The following is a 12,755-nucleotide window of genomic DNA, read 5'->3' as shown; positions in this document are numbered from 1 at the left end:
CTTAGCACATCCAACAATGGCCCTGGTTGTCCGTCGCTTTACCAGTATTGGCTGAGCCCTCATTAGATCCTGGCTATCATGGGCCAGGTTAGCCAGGATTGCCCCACTGTTTGCCATTGCTGGCTGTGCCATCATCGAATCATGGCTATCATGGGCCATGTTAGCCAGTGTTGTTCCACTCTTTGCCAGAATTGGCTATGCCATTTCCGGGAGCTGGCTATATTGGCCTAGGATTACCACCGCTTATCCAGTGTTCAAAGTACACTGGCAAACGTTGGTAAACATTGTGTCATCCATTAAAATGGGTTCAAAATTAATTTTATTGTCGAGTACCATATCGGCAGTTCATAATTTTCGAACGCGCTAAAACATGCGAGTTCAAAGATTTGGTTTTATTTATTATTATATTTTAAGCGAACACTTTTGCGAGTTCAAAGATTTGGTTTTATTTATTATTATATTCTAAGCGAACACTTTTGCAGTTTGTGAGCAAAGCTACCCATGATTCCGTTGGAAAAACTGCACTCTGGTTGCGCAGTGAGCAGCAATAATACGTTTAGAATTGCGATCGAAGTCCTGTTGATCAGAATTAACGTTCTGATTACACCCGAGACGCCTTCAACAAAAATTGTGAACAGGTGCCTTCAACAAAAATCAAATAAGTTTCATTTTATTAAATTTTTGGAATAAAAAATCACTTTTTTTATTCGCTCTAGGAATTCACTGCCGCAGTGCGCAGCTGGTGTCTGCTTCAGGGAGATCGCGATACAAACGTAATAGATTAGCGCAAGTGCATTCGCTAAACCGAAATTGTGCTCAGTTTTGGCAACGTCCAGAAACGAAGCAGTCGCCTCGTAATTTTGAATTATGCGTTGCGCTCGTGAAATATTAGGCGGGTGCTTCATAAACGCACGCGGACACGTGCTAAGCGATTCCTACGCTTCCCTACGTCGTGCCCTGTGATTGCGCCTTTCCCGTGTTTTCTGATTTGCTATTTCCTTCCTTTTCTGCAAATCGTTGTGTTGGAAATTGTTGTTTTTGACCATTTTATTCTTCTGTTGCGTAATTTGCATTGGGGGCAATATAGCTCTTGCTCACGTCCTTGCATATTTACTCGCAAGTTTTTTTTTTCTTTCGAACATGACCTTTATTGATGAAAACCGTCGAAAGTGGTTGCGAACCACAATTCAACATGCCTTTGTTTGTTTTTGCTTTTTTGCGCGAAACTTCCACACCAACAAACAATTTGAGGATTCTTCGACGACCACTGAATAAATGGACTGACAACTGGCGTTAGACGCATGTTAACCTAGCTTGTTTGGCGCATGTACGGTACATGAAACTATGAAAGAGCGCGCATTCTGCTTGGATATTTTTTTTTGCTTTATATTTTTGTTATTATGTGGTAACATTTTAAGCTATCTTGAACTAACAGAAGCCACATCATACGGCCCCACAAAATACGCGAGTGTCTCAAGTCGTTTTGGCGAAATGCATCTTGAAGCTCCAAGTTTTTCACTTCAAAATTTTCAGGCTTTTGCTGCAGCTTTGTAGCAATACTTTGACGCTTCCGTGTTTCCCATCCACTTCTCTCTTGTAGATATTCCTTTCTGTACTGCCTGTGGCCATGTGACTCATTCTCCAAAAATTCCAAACCCTTTTCACGTGTTTTGGCCTCTTTCCCTTTCTCTTTCAAGTCTTCAAGTCCAATATCTCCCCACCTGTTCTCCCGGCCGTGCCCTTTTCCAGGTAGCGGGCTAACACCCCACCCCGCGAAGCGCTATTTTTTCTTTCTGGTTGTCACTTTCTCAAACCTGTTTTCCCTCGCGCGCAGCTACGCGCTTCGCTGTTCCTCCACCTTCCTGTCTCCACCTTTCAGCTCGAGGACTTTTCTCGGAACCGCAAAACCTGTGTAAAGGAAAATTCCTCTCTCCCCTCCAGCCAACCCCCCACCCCCCCACACCATCGTCTCCACTCCTCGTCTTGGAACCGCGCGACTCATCACAATAAGACATTCTTGACTGCACGGCGGAGCTCAACCACGTGCAAACCAACGCGACGAAAATGCATGCACACTCGAGCTAGCACCGTTCATAGTCTGCGCACGCGAAAAGCCCCACTCATATATTAGGAGAGCTCCGACGCTGTTCGTACCGCCTGCAAGATCTTTTGTAAGTACTAAAACTCTTTTATCTTGATATACGTCTGGAAGTTAAAGTGGTTTTTGTAGTAAATGTTGCTTTGACTACATGCGCCTTTATTTTTTCGGCAGGAGAAGAGAGCGAGCCAAAAAGCACGAGGACGACTTCTGTGTACCCACTCTCATTGCGAAATGGCTTGCTTGACGTCGTGCGCAGTGGAATTGTGGCCGAATGGTGAGAATTTAATTTTTCGTCTTTGGTGAGATGAACTCACTAAAGATTCACTACTTTGGCTAACAGCGGGTTTGAACTCATATGAATTGAGATAGGATGCATTCGGGAATATGTCCTTTACCGCTTATGCACGACGGAAATCAGAACCGCTTAATTAATTTTCCACTGCAGACTAGTTGGTAAGGATATGTGTAATACTTCCGTAGTGTTTCTTTTTCCCTTCTACTCTTGCAGACTCAATAGAAAATCCGCAATTACTGGTTAAAGCTTTTGCCCAAGTTCTCTCGCAATGAAAAAGGGCATTACTCTGGACTATCAGACTAGTATTTTTGTGTGGTTTTCGAGTTGCAGTTTCGAATCCAACTATAGCATGCATGCGAAGCAACTAAGGTAAAACAAAGGTGCCCTGAGTTCCTTGCGTTCAGCGTATTTCGTCAAAAGTCGCAAGCCGCATTTTTGACCCCATTAAATAAAACTAATCAAAAATGTTGTTTTGACGTCCATGTGGAAGAGACGCTACAACCTGTGCATATTTACTGGAATAAAAAATTACCTCGCAATTTAGAGACACATGTTATGATATTAAAACAAAATAATACATTAATCTGTTTTCAATATCACATTAATTTCCTTATCTCGCATTGAGTATATTTACTGGGAGTGCGACACGACGCATTAAACTAAATTAAACCATTTGGTGTAAGGGAAGTTTAGTAAATTAAATTCCACTTTGTGCAACTAATGTGGGGCTGGTTCTTAAGAATAAATTAAAAATTATCCTGTAAAATATGTTGCTAGTGTCTTCACGATTACTGTGTTTCACAAAATTCGGTGTTATCTTTGTTATGTTTGTTTTTGTTCTGTGATGGCCATAATTCAACTTACCATGACATCATGCATCTCTTTGCAGGCTTGGCACTTCGTGAGGCCATCGTGCAAGAACTGGACGAGGAATTTGTTTGAATGCAGTCCAGCAGCCCCCTTGCAAGTGGAGTGCAACGATTACTTCGGATATGACTGATCAGTTCACTGGAGGACAGCTCCGTTGAGCGCTTTTTGGATGCCTTAGCCGTGCCGCAGCAGCTTGCCGAGATGCTTTGTCCAACCTGATCGGCACTCACCAAACTTGAAAATAAATTGTTTTCCCACAGCCTCTGCCACCATGCTCTTGGGCCCCTTTTCTTTACTCCCCAGGGTGGCTGGTGGTAGCGCAAACCATCCTGTGTGCGCTAGAAGCGTGATTCTTGTAACTCAAAGCAATAAACGGGTCTTTTTTCTGGAATTCTTTCGCACCCTCATTTATGAATATTTGCTAGGTAGAATGTTATGTATGTACATCTATCCACAGTGCCGGTCATTGGCGAGTGGGTTAATTGCATGTGCCAGCGTTCGAAAGCTGGATGCCATTATTCGAAAGCTGGAAACCATTATTCGAAAGCTGGATGCCAATATTCGAAAGCTGGAAACCATTATTCGAAAGCTGGCTACCAATGTTTGAAACTTGGCTAAAAATGTTTGAAAGTTGGATGCCAGTATGAGACCTTTGCTGGTCCATGCTGCAGAACGAACATCGGGACTGCGTTGGCCGCTTGATCGGCCGAGCGTTGGCCCAAAACTGGCATGAAAGTAAGGCCAATGTGTGAAGTGGTAGCGCTCGGCCCAAATGCCAGTGTAGGACCGATGTTCGTGCCAAGTTTTGCCAACACTTGCGCGACGTTCGGCCAATGTTGTTGTGCTGCCTGGGTGCGTGCCTGCAGCTATGTCCGCTTTACGGTCCGCTCCCCATGAGAGCACAGGCTTCAGCCCTGCGGAGCTTGTATACGGCCGGAGCTTAAGAACACCGCTGCGCATGCTGCGAGAGTCTTGGGAAGGCGATGAGGAAAACCCAAACGTGGTCACGTACGTCCTTAACCTACTTCAAAGGATTGGAAAAACGAAAGATCTTGTCGAGAGCCATATGAAGGCTGCACAAGAACTGTCGAAAGAGTACTACGACAAGCCAGCAAAGAAGCGTACTTTCGAAGTGGGCAGCCAAGTAATGATACTGCGACCGTCTAAGAAAAATAAGCTTGAGGTCCAGTGGGAGGGGCCAGCGAACGTAGTATCGAAACTTTCTGATACCAACTACGAAGTTAAACTAGGTAGAAGGCATAACAAAATCTATCATAGTAATCTGATGAAACCGTACATTCAGCGGCACGCTGTTGTGAATATTGTACATAAACGTCAGTTCACTAACCATCGCATCGACCGTTCTTCGCTCCGGTCTGCTGAACAGAGGCAGCAGACTGAGACGCATCATTCCCAACAGTGGTGGCAGCGGTGGGATAACTAAGTCCCAACACTGTTGAGAATGATGCGTCTCAGTCTGCTGCCTCTGTTCAGCAGACCTGAGCGAAGAACGGTCGATGCGACGGTTAGTGAACTGACGTTTATGTACAATATTCACAAGGCTTTTTACAAGATATGTACAAGGGCCGTGAGCAGAAGTCCAGAACTTTCTAGTCAACTTAGGGGAAAGTGGTCAACTAACCTCTGAGAGCACATCTGAGAGCTTAAGTAGGGACAGTTTTGCAGCTTTAGCGTCATAGTAAATGTATTGCGCATTGTACGTCTATTGCTTGAAGTTCTTTGTATACGGACACTGCTACAATTTTCACACCTTTGAAAATTAGTGTTGAGGAAAATAAAAGTCCAGTAACTGTTTCCCTTACCGGTGCACACATCAACAGCATCGTGAGGGAGAGAGAGCGAGAGAAACTTTATTATGGCAAGTGTGTTTGACCCCCTTAGGTCCCTGGACCACCGCACGGTCCCACTCTACGTCGGAACGTTCATGTGGTGTTTGTTCATGACGTCTGTGCGATGTCAGTGCACGCTTTAGATGCTCAGGTGGTCGAAATCATTACCGAGCTCTCTACTATGGCGCCTCTTTCTCTTTCTTTTTTTCACTCCCACCTTCCTGCCTTCCCTCACGGCTCCCCAAAGCCTGCTGCGGTGCTTCGGGGTGCCGTGAGGGAAGGGAGGAAGGTGGGAGTGAAAGAAGAAAGAGAAAGAGGCGCCATAGTAGAGAGCTCGGTAATGATTTCGACCACCTGAGGATCTAAAGCGTGCACTGCCATCGCACAGCAGCACAAGGGCGCCGTTTGCGTTTCGCCACCATCAAAACGCTGACGCCGCGCCCGGGCTTGAACACGAGTATTCAGGCTCAGTAGCCGAGCACCTTAACTACTGAGCCACCACTATACTATTGCAAACTATGAAGGAAAGGAGTGAAAAGAAATTATGCGTTGTTTTTTTTAAATTTTATTTCAAGGTCACGTTACAGACCGCTGTTACATGCCATTTTCGAGTGGTCATTTCTGCCCAAATGATACAAGGTACACTACAAGGCAAAAAGTATTTGGCTACAACCGAGCTACGAAGAGGTGTGAAGGGTATACATATTTGGGCTGTGGCGGATATAATAATCGTTTTAATACACCTCAAGAGTGCTGGAGGACGTGTGGAGGTAAGTATTCACCATTTCACCATTTCGCTATCGCGAACCGTTGATTTTTAAGCGAACACTGCAGGATGACTGATATGCACGTTATGTGAACAATTTAGACTAATTATGTGTTACCACTGAGGACCCTCCCTCAATTAAACAAATGTCTAGTACAAGAACATTTTCGAACTGCACGCGAATAAAGGTACTTGTAGGTTTTCGGGCAATCTAACTAGCGACACCGTGCATATTGACTGCTTACCACCTCGGCACGCTGCATTGGAAACATATGCTGTGAATTTTATTGCTTTCTTAAGCAACATAAAATTACATCGGCCACCACAATCAGTGTCGCATGTTTTTCAAAGTATAATCAATTCTTTGTTGAATTATTTGTGGTGAAAGTGTAATTTTCGGTTATTTTGGTTTGCACCTCATTACTTTGTCACTTGCCTTGACTTCTTTTTTTAGATCAAACGCTTCTAGCTCCCATTTTCGAGAAAGTAAAGGGAGCATTATTAACTGAAGCAGAACATGAGGGTGAACATAAGGGAAAATCTGATCTCGAACATTGTAGACAACTTATCTTCAATATTAGAAAGTTTCCGTCCGGTGGAGTCTATCGGGAAGAAAATTTAGCCAGGACGGGATTTTAACAGACGGCAACGCAGGAAAATTAGCTCCGTTTTCCCCTGGCTTTGATCACTCGAAAAGCACTGCTTTTTTTATTTACTGTCCGGGGTCAAAAAGTACACTGGAGCACGATTCAAAATGGTAGTGCCTAGGAAGCGGCAGCGAATACAATGGCTGCGCTGTGAATCAAGAACGTTTTAGGTTAGTCAGCTCACTCAACACTTGCGGTCATTCAGGTTTCTCGCTGTAGGCATTATAAACTTTTTTCATAGGCCACATCTACGATGAAATACTCCCTCATCGGGCGAGCATCCGCTTCAACCTCTCACAGCCCTTCTTGTTGTCCATACACTGTGGAGGCCGAGTAACAAAGACGGGCAATGGCATACCACCCCCATTATCGACAGGTAGCATCCGTATATCATAAGGTATAAATGACCGGTTCTTCTTGAAAAGTCCACTGCAGGATGTCCCAGAGGAACAGAGCATCCCGGCAGTCATGAAAAATGCACTTTGTGGTTTCCTGTTTGCGGCGCGTCAGGTAGTCCATCGTCCATGGGACAAATAAGCCTTTTTCCTATCAACCATGATTTAAAGGATAGTGTACTGTTATGTTAATTGAGAAAAAAAATGTTTTTGGTGCTGACGTTACTGGTGTACTTTTTATCTCTTTTAAGACATCCTTACCTTTCCCTCCATGTACAGTATAAGGGACGATATTCACCACAGTCTCTTACGCCGCGTAGTTAACTGAAAGCCTTTTGCACTTTGCGTTAGCTATCTTCATGAATAATTCGTTTGTTTTTCGGTGGACTCTTTGGGAAGGCCTCTAAAATTGGTAATTTGGTTTTTGAGTAAAGGAAATGGCGCAGTATTTGTCTCACGGCGGACACCTGAACCGCGCCGTAAGGGAAGGGAGGAAGGTAGGAGAGAAAGGAGGAAGAGAGAAATAGGTGCCGTAGTGGAGGACTCCGGAATAATTTCGACCACCTGGTGGTGGTGGTGGTGAAAAACTTTAATATGCAAAGAGAGTTTGAGGGTCAAAAAACCCTGCTACATGGTCGGTATCCTTAGTCCGGGACACCGCACGATGAGGCCCCGTCTCGCGCCCGCTTTACTGAGCCCTTTGAGACTCCAGTGTGGAGCAGTTGAGGAGGGCAGTCTCCCATGCCTCTCGGGTGGTGGTGGGGGAAGGGGGAAGGTGAGGATTCTGAGCACATGCCCACACCATGTGAAAGATATCGCAGATCTCCCCAGAGTGTGGGCAGCGCCCATCTGTGTTCGGATCGAAGTGTTTTGCTAAGGCAGGACAGAGAAGAGTTCCTGTCTGCAGGCGCCGCAGAGTTCGCTCCTCCGCCTTACTCAGCCCCTTGGCAGATGCCGGATAGAGACGGTCGACCACCTGGGGATCTTTCACGTGCACTGACATCGCACAGCACATGGGCGCCTCTTGCGTTTCGCCTCCATCGAAACGCGGCCGCCGCGGTCGGGTTCGAACCCGAGTACTCCGGCTCGGTAGACGAGCGCTAAGTGAAGTGGTTTTAAGCGAAGAAAAGGTCCACATGTCTCCATCCTAAGTGTACACCTCAAACGCGCCTTGAGGGAAGGGACGAAGGAGCGAGTGGAAACAGAAAGTATAAAATAAGTGGTAGGGTTTTAACGAAGTTAAACATAGTAGACGTGCGAAAGCATGTGTTTATCCTGGTTGGCTTATGATTTTGCTTTCTTGGGTCGTCGGCACGTCTGGCGACAATATTAGACTCAGGCTAAGCTCTGATGAACGTCAAGCTGATCTGATTTGTTCGCGCCGCAGATGGAAATTGATGACGACGACGACGTGCAATGCTAAGTGCGAGAGTTTGTTGCTCTTTGGTATTTTTGCTTTCTGTTCACTTTTCCCTTCCCCAGCAATCTTTTGTCCACGGAAAAAATTAATCACAAAAACTTTGGCCGACCCCCCTGTGTGGGCTGGCGCCATTTTACGAGGTTAACAACGTTAACAGCAATTTAACAATGGGCGTGATCTGCAGTGCTGATAGCGTAGTGCGCTCGTGCAGTGGCCAGCGAAACGTATCTGTCTGCGCCGCCGTGGGTACGAAATCCTGTAGTGGCATTACGTTAATACACTCAAGGTGATGGACGCCACGAGATTCTTGGTCGGGTTTGACCCTGTGAATTAATGATTTCACACTAAAAGAAGCGCTAATTGGGCTGCTAGTTACTTTGAACCACCTGCGTTTTTTCCCGTGCACTAAGTCACAGAAAATGGGTGTCATTTGGTTTGGTTTGGTTTGGTTTATGGGGTTTAACGTCCCAAAGCGACTCAGGCTATGAGAGACGCCGTAGTGGAGGGCTCCCGAAATTTCGACCACCTGGGGTTCTTTAACGTGCAGTGACATCGCACAGTACATGACCCTCTAGAATTTCTCCCCCAAAGAAATTCAACCGCCGCGGCCGGGATCGAACTCGCGTCTTTCGGGTCAGCAGCCGAGCACCATAACCACTGAGCCACCGTGGCGGCTCAGGGTGTCATTCGCATCGGCTCTTTTGACACGTGGCCGCTGGGAACCGATTCCGCGTTCGCTCGAGTGAGCGAGAGCTACAAAAAAAAATGGAGAATTGGGTAAGAGAATGATACATTAACTGTATCACATCTCTCGGTGGACACCTGAACTGCGCCGTAAGAGAAGAAATAAAGGAGGCAGTGAACGAATAATAGAAGAAAAAGGTGCCGTAGTGGAGGTCTCCGGAATCATTTCGACAACCTGGGGATCTCTAACGTGCTCTGACACCGCATAGCACCCGAGCTCCTTTTGCGTTTCGCTTCCATCGAAACGCGGCCACCGTGGTCGGGTTCGAAACAAGGTACTCCGGCTAAATACCACGGTTCGAACCCGACCACGGCTGCCGCGTTTGGTTAGCGCACGTTAAAGAATCTCAGGTGGCCGAGATTTATCCGCAGCCTTCCACTATGGGTATTCATTCCTTCATCGTTCTTTCAGTGCCTCATTCGTTCATTCCCTTTTTGAGGTCCCTAGCCAGAATTGAATCCAGCCCCTGTTGCTGGTTTCTGGGCGCTGTCAAGCTTTTTGTCTGAAAACCCGCTGCAAAGTTTCTCAAAAAAAAACGAATGAATTCAACTAGTGCTCGGAATATCGGAAGATATACTGGAATTTTGATCTGTTAACGACCACAAGTTTGTGGGTTAAAGGGTGTCCTTGCATGCAAACAAGCAAAATACCCCACGCATGCACTAATCCTCCCTATGTGGGCACTTCGTATTAATAACAAGCACGCGAGGCTATGGACAGTACGAAAAAAAAGGCTGATACAAACACCTCGTATTTCTGCGGAGCATCGATTTATATAAATGAACATCTTTGTCCGTACGTGAAAAAGCTCATAGGAAAGGCAGTTGTGCGCAAGCGCGACTTCGGCTGGCGGTTCGTATGGACTAAGAATGGCAGCATTTTCGCGCGCCAGACAGAGTCACTCTCGGTTGTATCGATTCAATAAGAAAGTGATCTGCAAAAGATTTGCGACAGCAGTTGAAATGATCGTATACGTGGATTTGGGATACTACCTTTTTCTTTTGTATAAATGATGGGTACTGATAGCATTTGCCCTGAGGCTATTGCTGGTCTTTTAAGTGCGACAGAGACAAAGAAATGGATAAAGCTGATTCATTTGAACGTGAGATCTGTTAACCAAAAGCATGATTATTTGTTGCTACTAGAGGCATGTATTGATGCTGTATTCGATGTATTGATTCGATGTATCGATGTATTGATGCTGACCGAGACGTGGTACACTGACGACAGCGACTATTCTGTGCTAGAGGGCAACAATCAATATTTCTTAAATCGGGAAAAATACTAGAGGAGGTGGTGTGTCTATTCAAACTTGTCTAACCGGTTTACGAATCGTACCGGAGTACAGCTATATTACCGGCGACTACGAAACTCTTTGTATTAGGAAAGGCACAAATATGTTCTCTGTTATTTACAGACCTCCAAATGGAAGTATTTCCGCGTTCCTGCAATTTTTTGATGGGTTACACTCTCACGCAAACTGTAGTGGTTGCTTACTAACAATAGGCGGTGATTTAAATATTGACATTCTGAAGAACACAGAACCCACTACAGGCTTTTTACTTGTTTTACAGCCTTTCAGAATGTCATTGCCCCTCCAACAAGAGTCACTCCTTTATCATCATCACTGTTAGATTTGTTCGTGACAAATTCATCGTGTAATATTAGGTCAGGTGTCATAAGCTCTGACATCAGTGATCATATGCCAATTTTTTTATTGATAAAGCGACACAATAACTTGAACCAAAAATCCCATACAGTCACGTACCGCGAAATAACACCGCATACTTTGGAGGAGTTCCGGCTTGCAGTTATTCAGACGAACTGGAGTGAAATTTTTGCAATTGAAGATTCTAATGCGTCATACAACAAGTTTATAGACATTTTCATGCGACACTATTTTGCTTGCTTCAAACTAAAAACACATCGTAGTTCCAAGCGCTCCCGCAAGCCTTGGATTACCCGCAACATAGTCAGACTTATAGCTGAAAAACACAAGCTGTATCAATCTTTTGTAGACTCTCGTGACGTCAGCAAACTGAGAGAATTCAAGCGTTTTCGATATAAATTAAATAAAGCTATCAAAAAATCTAAGCGCGAGTATTACGCTTGCCTTTTTGATAGTCATTGTCTGCAAAATAGCGACCTAGTTCGGAAAAATCTAAGTAGACTACTAAAGACAAACGTAGAGGCGAGTTCAATACCAAACCTCGTAATTGATAATCAAGAAGTAAGCGGAACAGTGCTTGCGGACCGCTTCAACAAATTTTTCGTAGAAATAGGAAGCACGGCTTACTGTTCCCAGGCCTCCTCTTCTGTGCGTTCGGTATCGCAAAGCTTATTTTTTCACCCTACTTGTCAGTCAGAAGTAATACATATTTGTTTTTCAAGGACTCAAGAACAGCCACAGCGTTGATGCGAACGATATGGAAGTAAGACCGATAAAATATGTTCTGGATACAATTGCGCCCACGTTAACACACATATTTAATTCTTCCCTATCTACTGGCGTTTTTCCCACGAATATGCAAGTCGCCCGTGTCAAGGTCCTACACAAAGGGGGAGACAAAAATAATATAAGCAATTACCGACCAGTATCCATCCTTCCGATTTTTTCTAAAGGACTCGAAAAAGTTGTTAATATACGCATTGAAAGCTTTTCAAGAAAACATAACCTCATAACGGATCAACAGTTCGGTTTCAGAAAACACCGCTCCACAGAAGACGCTCTTTTAAGACAAAAAGAGGTAATTTTGGAAAATTTCGAGAAAAACTTACAACTTAAGGTATTTACTTAGATTTCAGCAAGGCATTTGACCATGTAAATCATCCAGTATTACTAGAAACATTAGAGCACTATGGATTTCGGGGTATTTCACTTAAGCTCATTCGGTCATACTTGACTGGCCGGCATCAATATGTTGAGATAAACCGAAATAAATCGCACTTACAAGAAATTCAATCGGATGTCCCACAGGGAAGCATTTTAAGACCCATTCTTTTTCTTTTCTACATCAAAGATATTGTAGAAATTTACAGAGATTGCACAATTGTCATATATGCAGACGATTGCACAGTATTGATATATAGAAAAAATTTAGAAGAAATAAAAACAGATGCCAGTTTATTATGTAACAATCTACAGGAATAGTACCGAAAAAATAGCCTTATACTAAATGAATCCAAAACAAAATGTATTCTTTTTCGTGAACCCGGAGTCCTACCTGGAATATCTCCCACCATTACATTCGGTCCGTATACATTTGGGCTGGAAACGTGCGTGAGAACGCTTGGCGTGTTCTTTTCCGAGCACATGTCCTGGAACGAGCATGTTCAATATCTGTCGACAAAGCTAAGTAAGATTGTAGGTACAATAAACAGACACCGTCACACCCTCCCACTAGCTACAAGAAAGCTCTTATATCATGCCCTTTTCTATCCACAACTCCTCTACGGTATACTGCTTTGAGGAAATACCACCAAGTCAAACATCAATAAACTTGCCTTAATACAAAAAAAGGTCATCCGCATTATTGAAAACACATCATTTTTAGAACACACAGGACCCCTTTTTCTCAAACATTGCTTTCTAAAAGTGAAGATATGTACTCTTAAAACCTGTTAAGTAAGTACAAGAATGCAATACAAGGAAAATCTGAGACATTT

General features: G+C 44.3%; 1 long non-coding RNA gene across 1 annotated transcript; it reads left to right on the top strand.

Annotated features, from left to right (window-relative positions):
* The first annotated feature begins 2,268 nt into the window (after window positions 1-2,268).
* Window positions 2,269-3,535, top strand: LOC149332585 (uncharacterized). Its single transcript, XR_016284901.1, has 2 exons — window positions 2,269-2,375; window positions 3,286-3,535. It is a non-coding gene; the product is annotated as an uncharacterized LOC149332585 (long non-coding RNA).
* The last annotated feature ends 9,220 nt before the right edge of the window (window positions 3,536-12,755 follow it).

The sequence above is a fragment of the Amblyomma mixtum genome, chromosome 8 (genome assembly GCF_055824585.1).
Source record: "Amblyomma mixtum isolate Tamu chromosome 8, ASM5582458v1, whole genome shotgun sequence".
NCBI classification, from domain to species: Eukaryota; Metazoa; Arthropoda; class Arachnida; order Ixodida; family Ixodidae; genus Amblyomma; species Amblyomma mixtum.
Note: the sequence above shows the minus strand (reverse complement) of the source record. Positions and strands in the feature narration are given on the sequence as shown.